Source organism: Pezoporus wallicus, unplaced genomic scaffold (genome assembly GCF_028554395.1).
Source record: "Pezoporus wallicus isolate ANWC-B61680 ecotype Strahan unplaced genomic scaffold, APGP_CSIRO_Pwel_v1 contig_7178, whole genome shotgun sequence".
Classification (NCBI taxonomy): Eukaryota; Metazoa; Chordata; class Aves; order Psittaciformes; family Psittacidae; genus Pezoporus; species Pezoporus wallicus.
In genome coordinates this window covers 2,507,262-2,523,135 of record NW_026636884.1, presented here as the reverse complement: position 1 = coordinate 2,523,135, position 15,874 = coordinate 2,507,262, and the positions used below count along the sequence as shown (strand labels likewise).

General features: G+C 38.6%; 1 long non-coding RNA gene across 2 annotated transcripts in view; it reads left to right on the top strand.

The window, feature by feature from the left end:
• Positions 1-11,006, top strand: part of LOC130595398 (uncharacterized) — a 73,435-nt gene extending 62,429 nt beyond the window's left edge. Inside the window, exon 4 of one of the 2 annotated variants that reach the window (XR_008971310.1) lies at positions 10,263-11,006. This is a non-coding gene — a long non-coding RNA (uncharacterized LOC130595398). The remainder of the gene's footprint in view (positions 1-10,262) is intronic. The other variant, XR_008971309.1, reaches the window with a different exon arrangement.
• Positions 11,007-15,874: the final 4,868 nt, after the last annotated feature.

Here is a 15,874-nt window from a genome sequence, read left to right as displayed (position 1 = left end):
TAGTGACTCAGAATAACACCACTAACAGTTATCTCTGCCCACATCCATTGACCCACTCAGGAGGTCCAGAACTGTACTATCTAGCACCGCAGGCTTCACCTGGACAGTCTTACATTGAGTCCAGTGAAACTTTGAGTAAAGACTGACTTTACTTTGTGTGACACGTACTCCCCAGTCCTTGGTGGAAGGAACAGTACTGTTGAACGCTGACACAGTGCACTGAGCAGTATGCATGCATGTAAAACAGATTATTGCAGTCTTAAACTTCTCTCCTTAAAACAGCAATTAGGAATTTCAGCAGTGAATTGCTATTAATGGTCAACAACCAAGTCTACCAGTCAGCCTCCCTCCTGCACTCCCTCACAAACATAGGGGTGGGCATGCATTTCCACACACAATCTCATCTCTGTGAGGAGCTCTTGCTGGATGGTCCTGCAGGATTTTGTAAATCTTAGCCTATAAATGGTTTCTTTAATTGCTTATTGTGATTATTTCACTTGTAGAGAGCTCACTGGTTGAGCAATACCTCTTTGGGTAAGAGGCTATAACACAAGGTTGTTCCTATCCTAGCTAATATTTTTTTCTGCTATATACATAGGCCTTTCTCTCTGTGTGCAAATATTTATATGATACACTAAAATAAGTCTCAATACACTGAAATAAGTCTCATGTATATAAAGATTGCCAAGTCAGTCACTCACAAACTGAAAAAACATTTCAAAACCAAAAGCAACACCGATCTCTTTGTACAACCTTAGTTTCTCCATGAAACACCAGAACAGTACAATCTTAAATGTCATTAGAACTCTTTTTTTTTCCTCCCTACAAAATCGTTACCTAATTCAAATGTTTACATATTAAGTCCTGCAGATGAAAGGATCATCCCAAACCTTATTCTCACACACTCCACATTCCTGCACTGAGAATAAAAATGATTTCTGTGTCAGTGTTCTCATTGTGCTTTACAGCAAGAATGTCTGTATTTTCACATACACAGCCTCCACCAGCAGAAAAATTATTCCCGTTTTATAGATGGAGAACCAAAAGCCAGAGAGATTAAAATCAAAGTGTCAAGTGACAACTAATTTTCTCAACAACACTGAGACTGAAATGAATTCTACAGAAGTAAAATCATTTTCATCAACTCTGAGATCATTTACTTTTATATTTTGTCCTATAATCTCCTCCTGAATTCGCTGCAAACCTTCCAAATGGGGCAGTAAAAGAGGAAGGAGTCCTGGGGACATGAATCTCTTCTCTTGCATTTTTCCAAAAGACTTTTCCTCTCTGCCATGGCACCAAGTGGAATGCCTCATATAAGCCCCATTTAGCCTAGCTCTCTGAATGGCAAGCCAAAAGGCTTATGTTGATGTTCTTTGTTTGTTGATGATGTTCTACTAGCAAACAAAACAGGCCCCTCTGAAAAGGTTCTTACAAAACAGACTACAGCACAGATTTTTGCAAAGGGAGGAAGCATGAGGAAGTAGTGGGACTATAGCCCCTCTTCCAGTATTTCTCAGTAACAGTGAATGTTCTCTAAGGTTATGAGGTGGGTTTTGCTGATCAGCTGTTTAAAGCCGCCACACATCCCTCTACCTGTGCATGCTCCTTAGGATGAGAAATTTTCCTCCTTCTTCGATTTTTGTTTGCAAAGCTGAAGAGTTCTGGGGGGAACTGAAATGAATAGTAAAGTCTGGTTTAACACAGCTTTTAGCCATTCTTGCTTCAGTTCTGTATCTTTCAAACTACAGGGCATAATTCTTCCTCCTAATCAATCCTCTTCTGCATTCCTTATAGATTCTCTTCTTGCTTTTAACACACAGTTTTAGATGACTATCATTCCGGGGAGATCTATGCTCCTTCCTGCTAGTATCTTGCTTGCTGTTAAAACTTTTTTTGATTCAAAGTTATTATAGTCTGCCTCCTCCTCCACGTTCAAATATGTAAGCTTCCCAGTACTCCCTAAGAATCCTCAGTTTTTTCAGTTTGCCTTTCTAAGCCTCCAGAAGTACAGATTTATCTTTTACTTTTCTCAGAAAGAGAACTGGACAAAATTGAATCTGCTCCAAGTTTACTTTTTATGTCCAGCCCCTTTAGATCTTCTTGTTTAGTGAAACTAAGCATCACACATCATTTTTTGTTTTTATTTTTTTTTGCTGGTTCACTGACTCTTTAGTAAACAACAACCAACCAACCAAATCTACTTAATTCACTTCCAAAAATACCTGAGACCTGACTTTATTGGAAAATAAATTTGGGAAAAAGATTACAGTATTCAGAGTTCATTTTTCAATGAACTTTATTTGTGTCTTAGTCTGGGAAAATTAGTTACCCATGATCATATAAATTCCACTACCACTTCCTGCCCTCCCACTCCCCACCCTCCACTCACAAAATGGATATCATTATCCAGTTCTGAGCCTTGGATATTTCTCATCATCCCTCTTTCCAGTGGTCCCTTTTTTCATTTCACTAACAGACAGTGCTATCTCACTGCCTATATATACAGTTCTCACTTTACTCATCAGTTTATATCTTTCAATTTGTTAATCCAGAATATGTCATGTCTTCCATATTCTTATCACTACTGCAAGATTTGGTCTGTATCCAGTCCTCGGAGTTCTAATTCCTGCTTCCTATTTTCAGACTTCCAGTAGCAGGAGGAAAGGCCAGTTGCAGTGACATAGATAGTGTACTTAATATATCTTTCATTTGCCAGTGTTAAACATTACTTTTTTCTTAATTTCATCATCATGTAACTATGCCTCTTTCCCTTTTACTGTCTGTAGCAGGCTTAAGTTTTAGCAGCATCCTTCTCCAACTTCCTAGTTCAGAGCTTATTTTAGCAGTCATGTTTGCCATCAACCTAGGAAGGTCTTTCGGTCTTTCCTGTAAATGAGCTGGAATCCTCCCTTTAATGGACTTAATTCTTACATGCATCACAGAGGTCACATGGTCATACCTTAATAAGAGCATTACACCCTGATTTGTCATTCCAGGTCAAAAGGCCTTAATCTGCCTTTGCCAAAGGCTGAGTTAAGCTCCTGCAAACTTCTAATGAACAAAGGAAAGATGAAGGTTGATTTTATGGGAATACCATATGAAAAAGCAAGCAATGCTTACAAACATCAACCATTAGGTGAAACTCAAGAAGTAACCCACTCACAGTGTTGCAAAGGGCCTCCATACTCATGACTGTGCTTCTCTATGCACCTATTTTGCCACCACAGTCCCACTGGCCTCTATTACCATTCCATTTATGAAACTAAGGCTGGAGAAGTGCAAAAGAGTGCAGCAAGGGGCTAGGTAGAATCTATGATTATTTTCAGCCTGTTCAGAAGTTTCAAATGCCCTGACAGCAATTAAATGCAGTTAATATATTGCCTGGGCACAAAATATTAAGAGGTAAAATCTCAAGTAGCATAGAATCAATCATCTGCTTGCTCCCACATCTATCCCTAACCTTCTGTGCTTCCCAGGAAAGAGCTACTTCCCAGGAGTATCTTCAAATAGGATTAAGAAAATAATACAAATTAATTTCATGTGTAAATAGTTGAGGATTAAACCCAAATAGAAAAGAAAATTACTTCAAGGAACAATAACACAACTTTTTATTTAAAACCTAAGAAGGCAAGATCCTGCAGGGCGAGGCCCCTTGCCATATGAAATCCACATTTTGAACTGCTCAGATCAGAAAATGTCTGCAGTTTCATGAAACCTTAAGGCTTTCTGTGATATTTCTATCATCACTGCTCTTGTCCTAAAAGCGTTTGCCTTGACATCCCTTACTGCTGCTGCCACCACACACTCACAGGTAATAGGGCACAGCCTGGGCTTTCTTATGCTGAGATGTGAGAAATCAATTGAATCCCCAGCAGATGAAATCACTGGTGCAGAAGGTGACTAAACGCTAACAGTTATTCTGTGATACCAAAGTCTTGAAAGAGGATACTGCAAACACATACACTACAAGGAAACAAAAAGAAAAGAAAAAAAAAAAGATTTAATTTACAATAACTCTGCATGGTATTGTTATTTTGGGTCTCTGTCCTACAAAGATGCTACTATTCACTGATAAATCGAGGATTTCTCTCCAAGTAATTTCTATTCACTGATAGGACACAGATATATGATAAGATATACACACTGATATATGACACCACCACATCATGATAGTGAAACATACAGAATATTTCTATTCCCTTACAATCATGCATTAAAAATAGAGAAGGCTGACAGTGGAGTCTTTACACACTGTGAGAGGAAACATGATTTTTTTTCTATTCTAAACTTGTGCGATTCTAGGCTCAATATGCTTATTTTACTAAATAATATCTGATTATTATATCCTGGACATAGTATTTATAATATACAATTTAGTCCTAAGTATTAATAAATCCAGCCTGGCTCCTCTTCCTTCCCATCTTCTACCCCTCCACCCCCCCCTTTTTTTTTTCTGTCATTCTCTATATTTTCTGCTGATTTTATCAGCATCTTCTCACCTCTCTCTCCGATTCTTTCTCTCTTTGACTTCACATATTGCCTTATGTATCTGTGCTAACATCCAGCTGAGCGGCACAGATCATTTTTTTTTAAGTGTGCTCAGTGTGTCAGTCTTATTATAACCTACTCATGATGATATATTACACTTGAAAGCTTCTAGTATAAATACGAAGAAGTCATTTTATCTATTCTCAGAAGAAAGTTAATCATAACCCTTTAATTATAATGACAAACGTATACATATCTGAAAGGAAAAAAAAAATCAACATTGTATGGTTGAGCATAGAAATAAATGTCAGAAGATGCATGTTATTGTCTTGGCTTTTGCACAGTCTTACAGTCACAAGGAAGCAATACAATTTTGTTTTGTAGTTTAGTTTACCTGTCAAAATACACAAATACTGGCCTACTTGGCTGGGCAATGCTTAGTTCTAGTTAATGTTTATAAAGGTTTTGAAAACATTGACTGCGCTAATATAATGTTGATATAACACAGGCTAAAGAGGAGCAAATTATTATTAGCTGTCAGTTATGTTTATTAGAAAACACCATGGTTGAACATTCAAACTAGTAAGTTGGTAGAAAGAAGAAGAATAGAGCAAAGAAGAGGGGGAAAAGTCTGATTTGAAATTGAATGTAATGGAGCCCAAGAGTGATACAAGGCAACAAACTTTTGCATGAAATCCTCATAATCTGCACAGTTACTCCTCTCCTGAAGCGTGAAATGGCAGCATACACACAGAGATATTGGTCAAAATGAAACTTTCTAGTTTTACATTCTCCAGCTTTCTGTATACACTCTGTGCTGTGACTATACTGATGCTAATGGTATGAGGTCAATTAACTTTGATCTGTAATGACAAGAGCACTAGCTCCCTAATTTAGTGGAAAAAATAAACTTTCAGCAACCTTGAATACTCCCTATGCACCGCTGTATGCTTCCTGACGGACTTATAATTGAGCACACTCTAGCGGTCTCTAGCATGATAAAAGAACTGTGCACACAAAAGTACAGTCAGACAGAACAAATGGGTTCATACATTGCAGTTAAATATGACACAACGGTTCATCTGTGGACAACTCACCAATGGTCTTCCAGTGGTTTGAGAACCCTCTGGCCTAATGACTGATGATGTTCAATATTTGTAATTTCTGATTTCTGCAGTTTGCTTCTCAATGAGATCATATAATGCTTTACAAACCAGGTTGGGCAATTTATGGCGAAAAAATGTACCTCACTATGTTAACCACTTTGAGAACATAATTTGTCCCTAATGGCTTTCTGTAACAACAAGAATCCAAAAGAAAATTAAAGCTGATAGAGCTGTTCTAGTAATGTCAAAAGTTGGCATTCTTTACCAGTCTTTAACTTAAAAGCAGTTCTTGTCAGAATAATAATAAAGACATCACAGAAATTTTGCTTTTCATCTGACTGACATAAATCAATGGTCCAAACACTGAATCATTACATATGTATTTTTTTAAAATGAGTATAAAACATGCCAGCATGTCTGACAAAATGTCTACATTTTGTATTCATCCTTGACAGAGTCAGCTATACCTTTTCTCCAAGCACTCACAGTTGAAACTGCTCCATCCTCCCAGTTATAACACTGACCCTGTTTAGAAAGCACATCACAAATAGATGCACTGAAATCTGCAGCCTTTTCCAGGGTGTGAGCTGACATAATGGGCAGCTTTGCTTTCCCCTGGGAGCAAGCACTCTCTTTATCACTAGAACAAATGACCTGTAGAAGAGGTATCCAAGGCTAGACGCTATATTTCCTTATAAATGCCAGATCAGGTCATAACACATTACTGTGACTCACTGTGTTAATGACCAAGCACTTCGATTTCCAGGGGAAGCATGAAGACATACCAGGCTTAAGTCAATCTGTGTACGTCAGAGTACACTTTCTAAGCGCTACTCTTAAAACTTCACTTTCCTTTTCAGCACACACTTTGAAATTCATTGTTAAAACAGACCAAACCACTCACATTATCAACAAGCAATTGTGATCTGTTAGAAACAATGTAAATGACATGGTTTTCACGTAAGGAGGGTGGTTTTCAGCTCTCAAGGGGTCTCCTGTAGGATTCTTAATTTTGGAGTTTTTCTTTTTTTCCCCTCATTCCTCACAGTGGGCAAATGCCAAAAACTATATATCCTTCCTCAGAAGTACAGGGCTCCACCTCATTCCTCTATAATCCTGAGAGCTGAGAAGGATTACTGAGCCTAAAAAAGAAAAACTTTTTTTTTTTTTTCAGGCTTGAATGAATCAAAGGAAGAGAAATAGAATTATGTCAGATTTTGGTGGAGGAAAAAAAAAACAAACAGGAAAACACCACCAAAACCCAAACCCAAGCCCTGCTATGAGAAAAATTAAAGATAAATTAAGAAAGAGGAGAAATAGAAATGAAAATAAAGATTCAGTGATAGAATATGGGACAGAGAGAAAAGAAGATGGAATCAAAACCGAATTATTAAACCCAAGTAAAACAGGCGAGGAGTTTATTAATAAAAAAGAATTATTAGAAGTAAAACTATTTACTTTCCCTTAGGTGCATCTGTTAAGATTAACAGGAGCCTAGGGAAAAAAAATAAAAAAGGAAAATGTTAAATGTCCACAGTGAGTAGAAAAGCTTCTCAAAGAACAGAACAGAAGAAACCCAGGAAATGAGAAAGAGAATACGTGTGAGGGGAAGGAAAAAAAGATAAAGATATAACATAAGCACATAGGCTTTCCTTCATATTAGTCACCAGTTCAAGCACCTTGTAACCAAACCCAGCCATATTATGGAAGCCTAGTCTAGCATTGCCACCAGATACTCAGTTCATGCCAGGCCATGAAACACTTAACAGAACACCAAAGTAAATAGAATGCTTACTGCATCAAAATAATGTATCAGAGACAGAGACCGAAGTAGAACACAGGAAGGACAGGACTAGTTCATGACTGCTAGCTTTTCTGACACCACACACAAAGCCAACTCGTACTCCTAGACTGTTTTCAGAAACTCGTTAACTGAATTATTCTAAAAACCAGTGTTTGAACTTCAGCACCTACTGCAATGAAAAGCTGACAGAGCAATGGACCATGCAAATTATTTATCTCCTTCCTCTGCCAAGGATATTACTCTCCTGCACACTGTGCTTTTATCTGCATTTATCGTCAAAACTAAATTAACTGAAACAGTTTCTTTATCTTCCGCTGCTTAGAAATCCTTCCTATTGTTCTTACCACAAGGCAACTTCTAAGTTGAGCCCCTTTGCTTTTCTATGAAAGAGGCATAAATAACAGTGGTTGGAAAAACACAACAGGTTTGGTAAAGCTGGTTATAGTTAGTTGATTTTAGCTGGCTAAGTCTTAGGTTTTCCAGCACAGGAACTTAAACAACTACTTATTTTGCTTTAAAAGTTGTTGATGCTATTTTCCCCACACACATTGCATTATGTTAAAGGCAAAACAAGACCAAGTTTTAAAAATAAGTCTTTATCTGATGTAAACAGCTTTTTAAAGAAAGTGTCACAAAAGCATTTCAAATTATATAAACCACTGCTTAATAACAAATTATCAGAGCCTTGTGGTTTAGTCTTGGGTTTGTTGTGAAGACGATTAGAGTGGTGCTTGCTCTCTTTTCTTCCTGTTCCCTTCATACAACTGCATGGAAATTCCTCTTAATCATATTTATACAGAACAAAAGGTTACCTTCCATTTTTAGAAAGTCGGATTACCCTTTCTATGAAACTGCTAAAAAGACACAACCACAGGAAGGTTTGGAGACAGTAAATAAGAAAGATAATCAAAGCTAAAGTGAATTTAATGGGAAAATAGAAACTGTCTGGTCTTCTGCTTTACCATTTATGTTTACTTGCAAATAAATGTTCCTTTCTTTCCTTAACATGTTCTTGGTGTTTAAAAGGGTACATATATTAGAACTCAGCTTGTATCTCTCAGAGAAAGATAGTAGCATTTATACCTCATACATGTTAGAAGAGTTAGAAGTATCCATTCTGTATATAGATGTACTCAGACATACATTTTTGGGGTGTGTGTGTAAATATGTACACACATACAGGCTTCTTCGTCCCACAAACAACGCATGGAAATAGATAAAAATAAGTTCCTTTTTCTACACAATACCAACCATGTGTCTGGTTTTAAGCAACACCATTACTCTTCACTAGAGTCAGTAGGAAATAGATTCAGTAACAGCATCTGAAAGGTACGGAATATAGATCAGTCCTTGTTAAGTTTATATTTGATATGTGTGTCATGTTAGCGAAACACATGAGCAGAAACTCTCCAGACAGTAGATTGCCATTATTAGCTTCTTCCCAAGCAACTCCGTGACACCTGTTTTCAGGCATCCTGATGAATCAAAAGTACCTTCAAATACATTAAAGAGCGAGAGAAGCAGCAGGTCAGAGGACGAAAAAGATCTATAGGCTGGATCCTTCACCCGTGAGAAAGGAAAACCACCCACACCTATACTTACTCTTAACCTTAGTAAATTACCAGGATTTATTTGGTTTTTTGCAGGACTTTGTTTCATTCTAAATTGCTGCAGCTCTTGTGCTTTCCTTGATACCTCTGTATGAAGGCTGTTACTATTTGCCATCTCGCAGTGATATGTTACATTTGATTGAACATTGCTTCTGTCATTTACATTGACAGAATTATTACATCGGTAATAATATTTTGCAAGAATTTTATAGCTTGAATTATTACATTTTTTTAGAAAGAACTGTTTAATGCTTCAGAAATGTTCAGGTTGATAGCATTCACCAGCTATGAACTAGCTAAATAACAAAATAAAATAAAGAAACCAGGATTTTTTCCGAGCAAAAAAAAATTATTTGCTAAGCTTATTAGATATTTCAAGCATCCGTGTTAATCATGCTAGTCTTTTTTAAAGAGCCAGCCTTGACTTTGTGGAAGGGATATTTTTGCAGGGTAGCTGTGATAAATAAATAAGTGCTGGAACTTCTAATCCTGTGCATAATTTTCTGATGCAAACTGAATATAAATGGTTTTCAATCACATTTTTCTACTGGTTCTCTAAACATTTGATAGTGTGCAAAATTTCATACTAGCGATTTGATTATGTAAAGCTGCATATACATACACACATTGCCAAGAGTGAAACCTGTCAGAAAATTAGACTTCTAAAGTCTCCTTTTCAGTGGTAACAGAGTGTGCCCTTTCTTACATAGGCTGAAGACCCATTATACTCTCCTGTACCTACAAAAACCCCAGTTTCTCAGCTAATTAAACTATGTATCTTTTGTTCACTCTACAATACAATAGAAAGGTGATCCTTTGAATTAAACTTACATAAAGCAGCAGAAAGAGGGGCTGAGTTAGGCTAAGTATCCACATGTACCTGTGGAAGTGCATGTTTCATAGCTGTGGACAAAGATAATAACATGCAAGGAACAGCTATTCCAGAAAATGATGTAGCCTTTCATCCTTAATAACCAAATAAAAAATGGGAAGTCAGTACTTGAGAGCTACTCTAGCAAGCAGATCTCCAGGAAATAAGGTTCCCCACAGACTTCTCCTTGATCTTTAAGCTTAACGTGAAACATTTATATGCACGCAGCACCTGGCCAGAAGACGTGGGAAGACACTTTTATCACACTGGCTGTATTTCTTTCTTAAATAATAGATTTCATCTTTTTCCCCCCCCCTTCTCCTGGAAATGGAATACATGCCCAAGAATGTTTCTGTACTTTCTCTTTTTTTCTTAAACAGTTTAAGAATAACCAGACAATCTTGAAAACCTCAACATCACACAATCTTGAAAACCATCAACACCCCTCAAACTGCCTGGTGCTGAATTGCATCCCAGTTTTTGAATGTAAAAATATGTGGTCAAAGTAAGTTAAGCATTATTTGGATGAAGAAGTACTTAAGGAAAAAAAAATGTGTTAAGGTTAATTAAATGCTAATCTTCCATCCACATTTCTTTGACATCCAGACACATGGGTAAATGAGGCACAGACAAACAAGATCCAACAGAAACTACAGAAGTCAGTTGAACTATGTACAAGATTTTCCCAAAAGCATTCCACAGGAGTCAAGAACAACAGAATGGGAACCTTGAATTGTTGCTTCAGACTGTTGGCAGCTTCACAATAGTTGACCCACTTGTGTCTTAAGCAGGAGTTAACTTATCAAATATACAATATACATGCAAACCTGTACATGCTGCAGCTATATCTTCATATTCTTCCAATTACTCTTGTTTTATATACATCCTTAATGCATCAAGCAGCAGTTAAATATGCAAACCTCCATGATAACAGCATAAAGCAACCTCAATATAGATGCTTTCACTGAAGCAAATATCCAAACACACCTTGATTCAAGTGATAAGCAGCTTAGTGCAGTGTTTTGTATGTAAAGTGAAAGGGAATTTTATCATGGTGGGTTGCTGGGTTATTTTGGATTTTTTTTTCAGTATTAATATTTTCTTTAAAAATAAGAAATCCCAAAATATGTTATCCCTTAAGACCAGAATCTATGGAGTGCATGGGCTGAGAAAATAAAGCCATTTTTTTGCAAAACAACTCATTACATCTTTCTCAAACAGAAAACTTAGATTTTGCTTCAGCTTTGCAAAGTTGTCCTGCATTTTGTCTGAAAGCAAACGGGAGGGGAGGAGAGGGTGGGGCAGGGAAAAAAAATATATCCAAACAAGATTACTCATAACTGCAAATTGGGGTGTTTTTTCATTTGGGTTCCTGGCTGTGGCTCTATTGCTACTATGGTACAGAGATTTTCCTGTGATTTAAGTGTGAGAGAACATACGTTTTAAGAGAAACTGTGAAAGAAGTTTTTACCCTGGTTACTTCTGTGGTCTGGGAGATGCAGATTTGCAGAATTTGGACACCAGATTTTAGCCTTAAACCACCTCTTGTATTTCAATTTTTGTCCCTTTTTCAGGATTCCCAGGGATTTGATAAATAAATGCTAAGAGGATCACAAGTACACAGGAGAAAAAACAGCTGCAGAGACTGCATGCAACTCAGCAGTAACAAATGCAATTAGGCCCAGAAAAAGCAAATGAAGAGACACTGGGAAGAAAATGAAAATAAATCTTTGCTGCAAAGTGTGAATTAGACTTGTATCACCTAAGATTAGGATTTGAAAGTAGAAAAAGCAGAACGTGAAATACCTTAAAAACATTTTGGGTTACTACACCTATTATAAGAGCACTCATCTCTCCAGCTGATTTTTCTAGATTTGCATATGTGGAGAAGAATAACAAATATTCCTCTTTTTCTGCCTTCCCTTGTGTGAGGGTGTGTTGTTTCCAGTTAGCATTTTGGAATCCGAGGCATGGGAAATTCTCTGCACAAGCCAGCGGGAAATCAACACTCCCCCCCCCGTGCTCTCTCTGATGCTTTGAAAGCCTTTAAGAGCCCTCACCTTTTTCTTTGCAATGCTCAGGAAAGAAATTTCAGAAAAATCAGGAAAAGTGAGGCCACTAGTTTTCAGTTTTCAGCTAGACAGTCTTGAATTTGGGCAGGTTAAGCTATGGATATGAGTTTAGTGATAGCGAGCAAGCCATTGTGACTGTAAGTACTGGGGAACTTGGCCATCCCTGCAAAGTGCTGCTGTGTTCCTTATGCTGCTATGTGAAGAAATGTGAATGCTTTGGAATAGGAGTCAAAAAAAGCCCAGCATAATAAGCAAGAAACCCACTGTATTTTGTGGCAAACAAAGGGAAGTCAGCATGGCTGCAACTCAGAGAGCTATAGCTTAGCAACATTCTTCCGACACACAGGTCTAAACCCATTTAATAACACCCAAATCCAGTTTTCCTGAGCCAGTATCGCAGCCACTGAGCAGCTGAACAGAAAGCAGGCTTTGCTTTTCTCTCCCATGTATTTTGCGTAGATTGCTCTAAGAACAACAGAAGGCAGAGCACAGAAGCTGGGACAGGCAGAGAAATCCCAAATTTTTAACAGAATCCTTAAAGATGCACATTTCCAATACTGTGTCATTTGAGGCAGTTCATATCATAGCTCAAAACAGAGCTTTAGACATCTAGAATTATAGAATAGTTAGGATTTGAAAGGACCTTGAGATCATCTAGTTCCAACCCCTCTGCCACGGGCAGGGACACCTCACTCTAAACCATGTCACCCAAGGCTCTGTCCAACCTGGCCTTGAACACCGCCAAGGATGGAGCATTCACAGTTTCCCTGGGCAACCCATTCCAGTGCCTTACCACCCTTACAGGAAAGAACTTCCTCCTTATATCCAATCTAAACTTCCCCTGTTTAAGTTTTAGCCCCTTAGCCCTTGTCCTTTTGATGCAGCCCAGGGTACGATTGGCTTTCTGGGCTGTGAGTGCACACTGAAGCCAGCTCATGCTCATTTTCTCATCAACCAACACCCCCAAGTCCTTCTCTGCAGGGCTGCTCTGAATCTCTTCTCTGCCCAACCTGTAGCTGTGCCTGGGATTGCTCTGACTCAGGTGTAGGACCTTGCACTTGGCATGGTTAAACTTCGTAAGGTTGTCATCAGCCCACCTCACAAGTGTGTCGAGGTCCCTCTGGATGGCGACTAGGTACTTCTAATGTAAATGAATGTAAGCAGACATAGAAACTGGGCAAGTCCATTGTCCACTAAGTAAGGGACTTGTGAAGATATCAAATTTGGACACAGCCAGTACAAAGGGCAAGCACCTAGGTGAACCATATGTCCCTAGTGTGAATTTACACCTAAAACATCAGTGCTAAAGTTGGCTTATTTGGCTTGCTAAATACATTTATGAATCCATATTCTTTACAGTGAAAATACTTGTTTCACTTGAGATTATTTCCTGCCCTCATGAAGCACATAGAGAAGGAATTGCAAAGTTCTGCTCCAGCATTTTCACAGTCATTCCAAAGGCTGAGTTTTGGTACATCAATTTCAGGTGGAGACAACAAGGACTGCTTCAAATATATTCAACTATTACTTTTTCAAGAGGAACTAAAGACAAGCTGGCAACAGTATCCAGCCTCTGCACCAGTCTTATATTGTTCTACCATGATCACAGCTACATAGCCAGGGCTGCTATTGTCCTTATAATTTTGTCTCGTTTCTTTTTCTGTTGTTTTGTTGTTGCTGTTTGGGTTTTAAGTAACACAGGAGATGGGCAGCAAATCAAGATCACTGTAGGGAGAAAAAAAAGAAGTATATTCTTAGAGTCAAGGCAGTTGAATGCTGCCTGAAGAATTAGGGCCTATGTCTGCCATTGTACATAACAAAAGGCAGTATTCCAAAGAAAACCTTAACTTATATGATGTTCACTAATTCTCTCACTTCTTACAGGTCCCATGTGGAACATCTGGCCAAGTTGGCTGAGTGCTTGCATTTTCAGCCCAAGTTTCATGTATCGATGGCTTTCTGAATACCTAATATGGTATAAAAAAGCAGCACGCTTTGGAAAGCATTTTCAAGACATCTCACTGTGACCATCAACATTAACAGCAGCTTGGCAATTTTGACCCGTCTCACAACACTGCCCAGGTTGCCCAGTAGCGCTGCTTGTTTTTTATATAGACAAAGTATTACAACAGTGTCCACAAAGAAATTATTAATTCAGTCATCATCACACAATACGAATCATATCTTTCTCAATGAAGATAAAAGAAGCGTTGAATGCTGCTGATGTAAAGACCATCTCGGCTGAAGACGAAAGAACGTGCTGACATGGTAAAAATAAGCAGTTTGCTGTTTGTATATCTAAACACTGAATTTCTACTTCTGTAGAAAGGAGAAATCACAGGATACACAGGCAATATTAAATTTAACACATATGCTTTATTTTGCATCGTTAATTCTTTTTTTAACCCAGATATTTTTACTGCAATACTCTATGAACTCATCTATGTAGTTATCAAGAATCCTATGGAAGAGACAAACCCTTAAAAAGTTAAATCCAAGCGTCTCCAGTTTGGGAACTGTAATCTAACATGTTGTTCTAGAGCCAGTGGCAGCACAAAATTCTGTCAAAGATTAGGGCTAAGATAACAAGAAATGCAAGAGTAAGTTAATTAAACAATACTGACTAATTTTCTGGCATGGAAACCATCACACGTCATTCTGGTAAAAACAGAATCAATCAAGTTCGTGATTTCCATTTGTGGTTTTCAGGCATAGTGAACTCAGTGGAGGACACGGATTGTAGCAGTTTTATTCATAGGCAGGATCACTCCCTCTGAGCCATTACAGTTCCAGTTAACTCTGGAAGTGCAATAGCACTTCTGGGACTCCTGCCACTTGATGATACTCTCTCCGCAAGCGCACTGGGGTATTCCTGTCAGATGCACCACTAGCGCGTGCGTGACCTTGGCTTTGAAACACCCCGTTCCCCGAAAATTCAGTGTGTGAACGCTTACGTGTGCCTTGCGATCCAGCGGCCGCTTGTTTGCCTGCATGGGGACGCGGGTGGCCGAGGGACGGGCGCTCAGGCTGAGCCCGCCTGAAGAGCCTCCCTTTGGAGGTGGCGTAGAGCAATGGTGACATCTAGTGGGCACGGGCGTGTGTGACACGCCGGGAGGAAGGCGCCGGTAACAGGGCTCACCCCTTCGCCACGTGCGGGGAAAGCGGTCGCTCCCTAGGGAAGCCTTGTTAGAGTTTCTATAACCCTTCCAAGGATGCCATTAAAAGGTATTTTAGATAAGCGCGTGGTCCCGAGTACTTCAGGGGAGATGGGGACAGACGCAGAGACGTCAGATTTCAAAGCATCCGCTGCTTCGACCACAGATGTCAATTTAAGATGACAAGCTAACAAGTCTCCAGTCAACATACGTATGTGCGTTTGGTTTATTTGGTTTCTTTTTCCCCTATATCAGAAAAAAATAAGGGAAACCGTTGACACCACAACTCCTGTGTCAGATTAAAGATAAATAATGATATTATAAAACAATAAGAAATAATGAATAATAAATAATAATTAAGAACTGCTCACTGAAAAGGCTATGAAGAATTTTCTGGACACTAATATTTTTCCCCTTCCTATCTTAGAAAGCTGAATCATTCTTGCTGTTTCTGGAAAGCTTCATTCAGCCTAATACTGACACTCACAGCGGAAACATGCCATGGAAACGCCAAGGGCAAATGGTTAAAACCTGGCACATAAGAATCAGTTGGAACCAGAACCTTACAAGTGGGAGTGCTGAGCAAACATACAAGGCATAATGCTGTGCTCTAGCCCTCCAAAACTTACACAGGGAGGTCAAATTAAATACGCTGTATTTTGCAGCCCAGATGTTTTATTGCACCCATGCAAGTCAACAAAAGTTTTCTAAAAAGACATAATGTTTCACTAAAATGTAGTCCTGCTTGAACATTCTTCAAAAAAT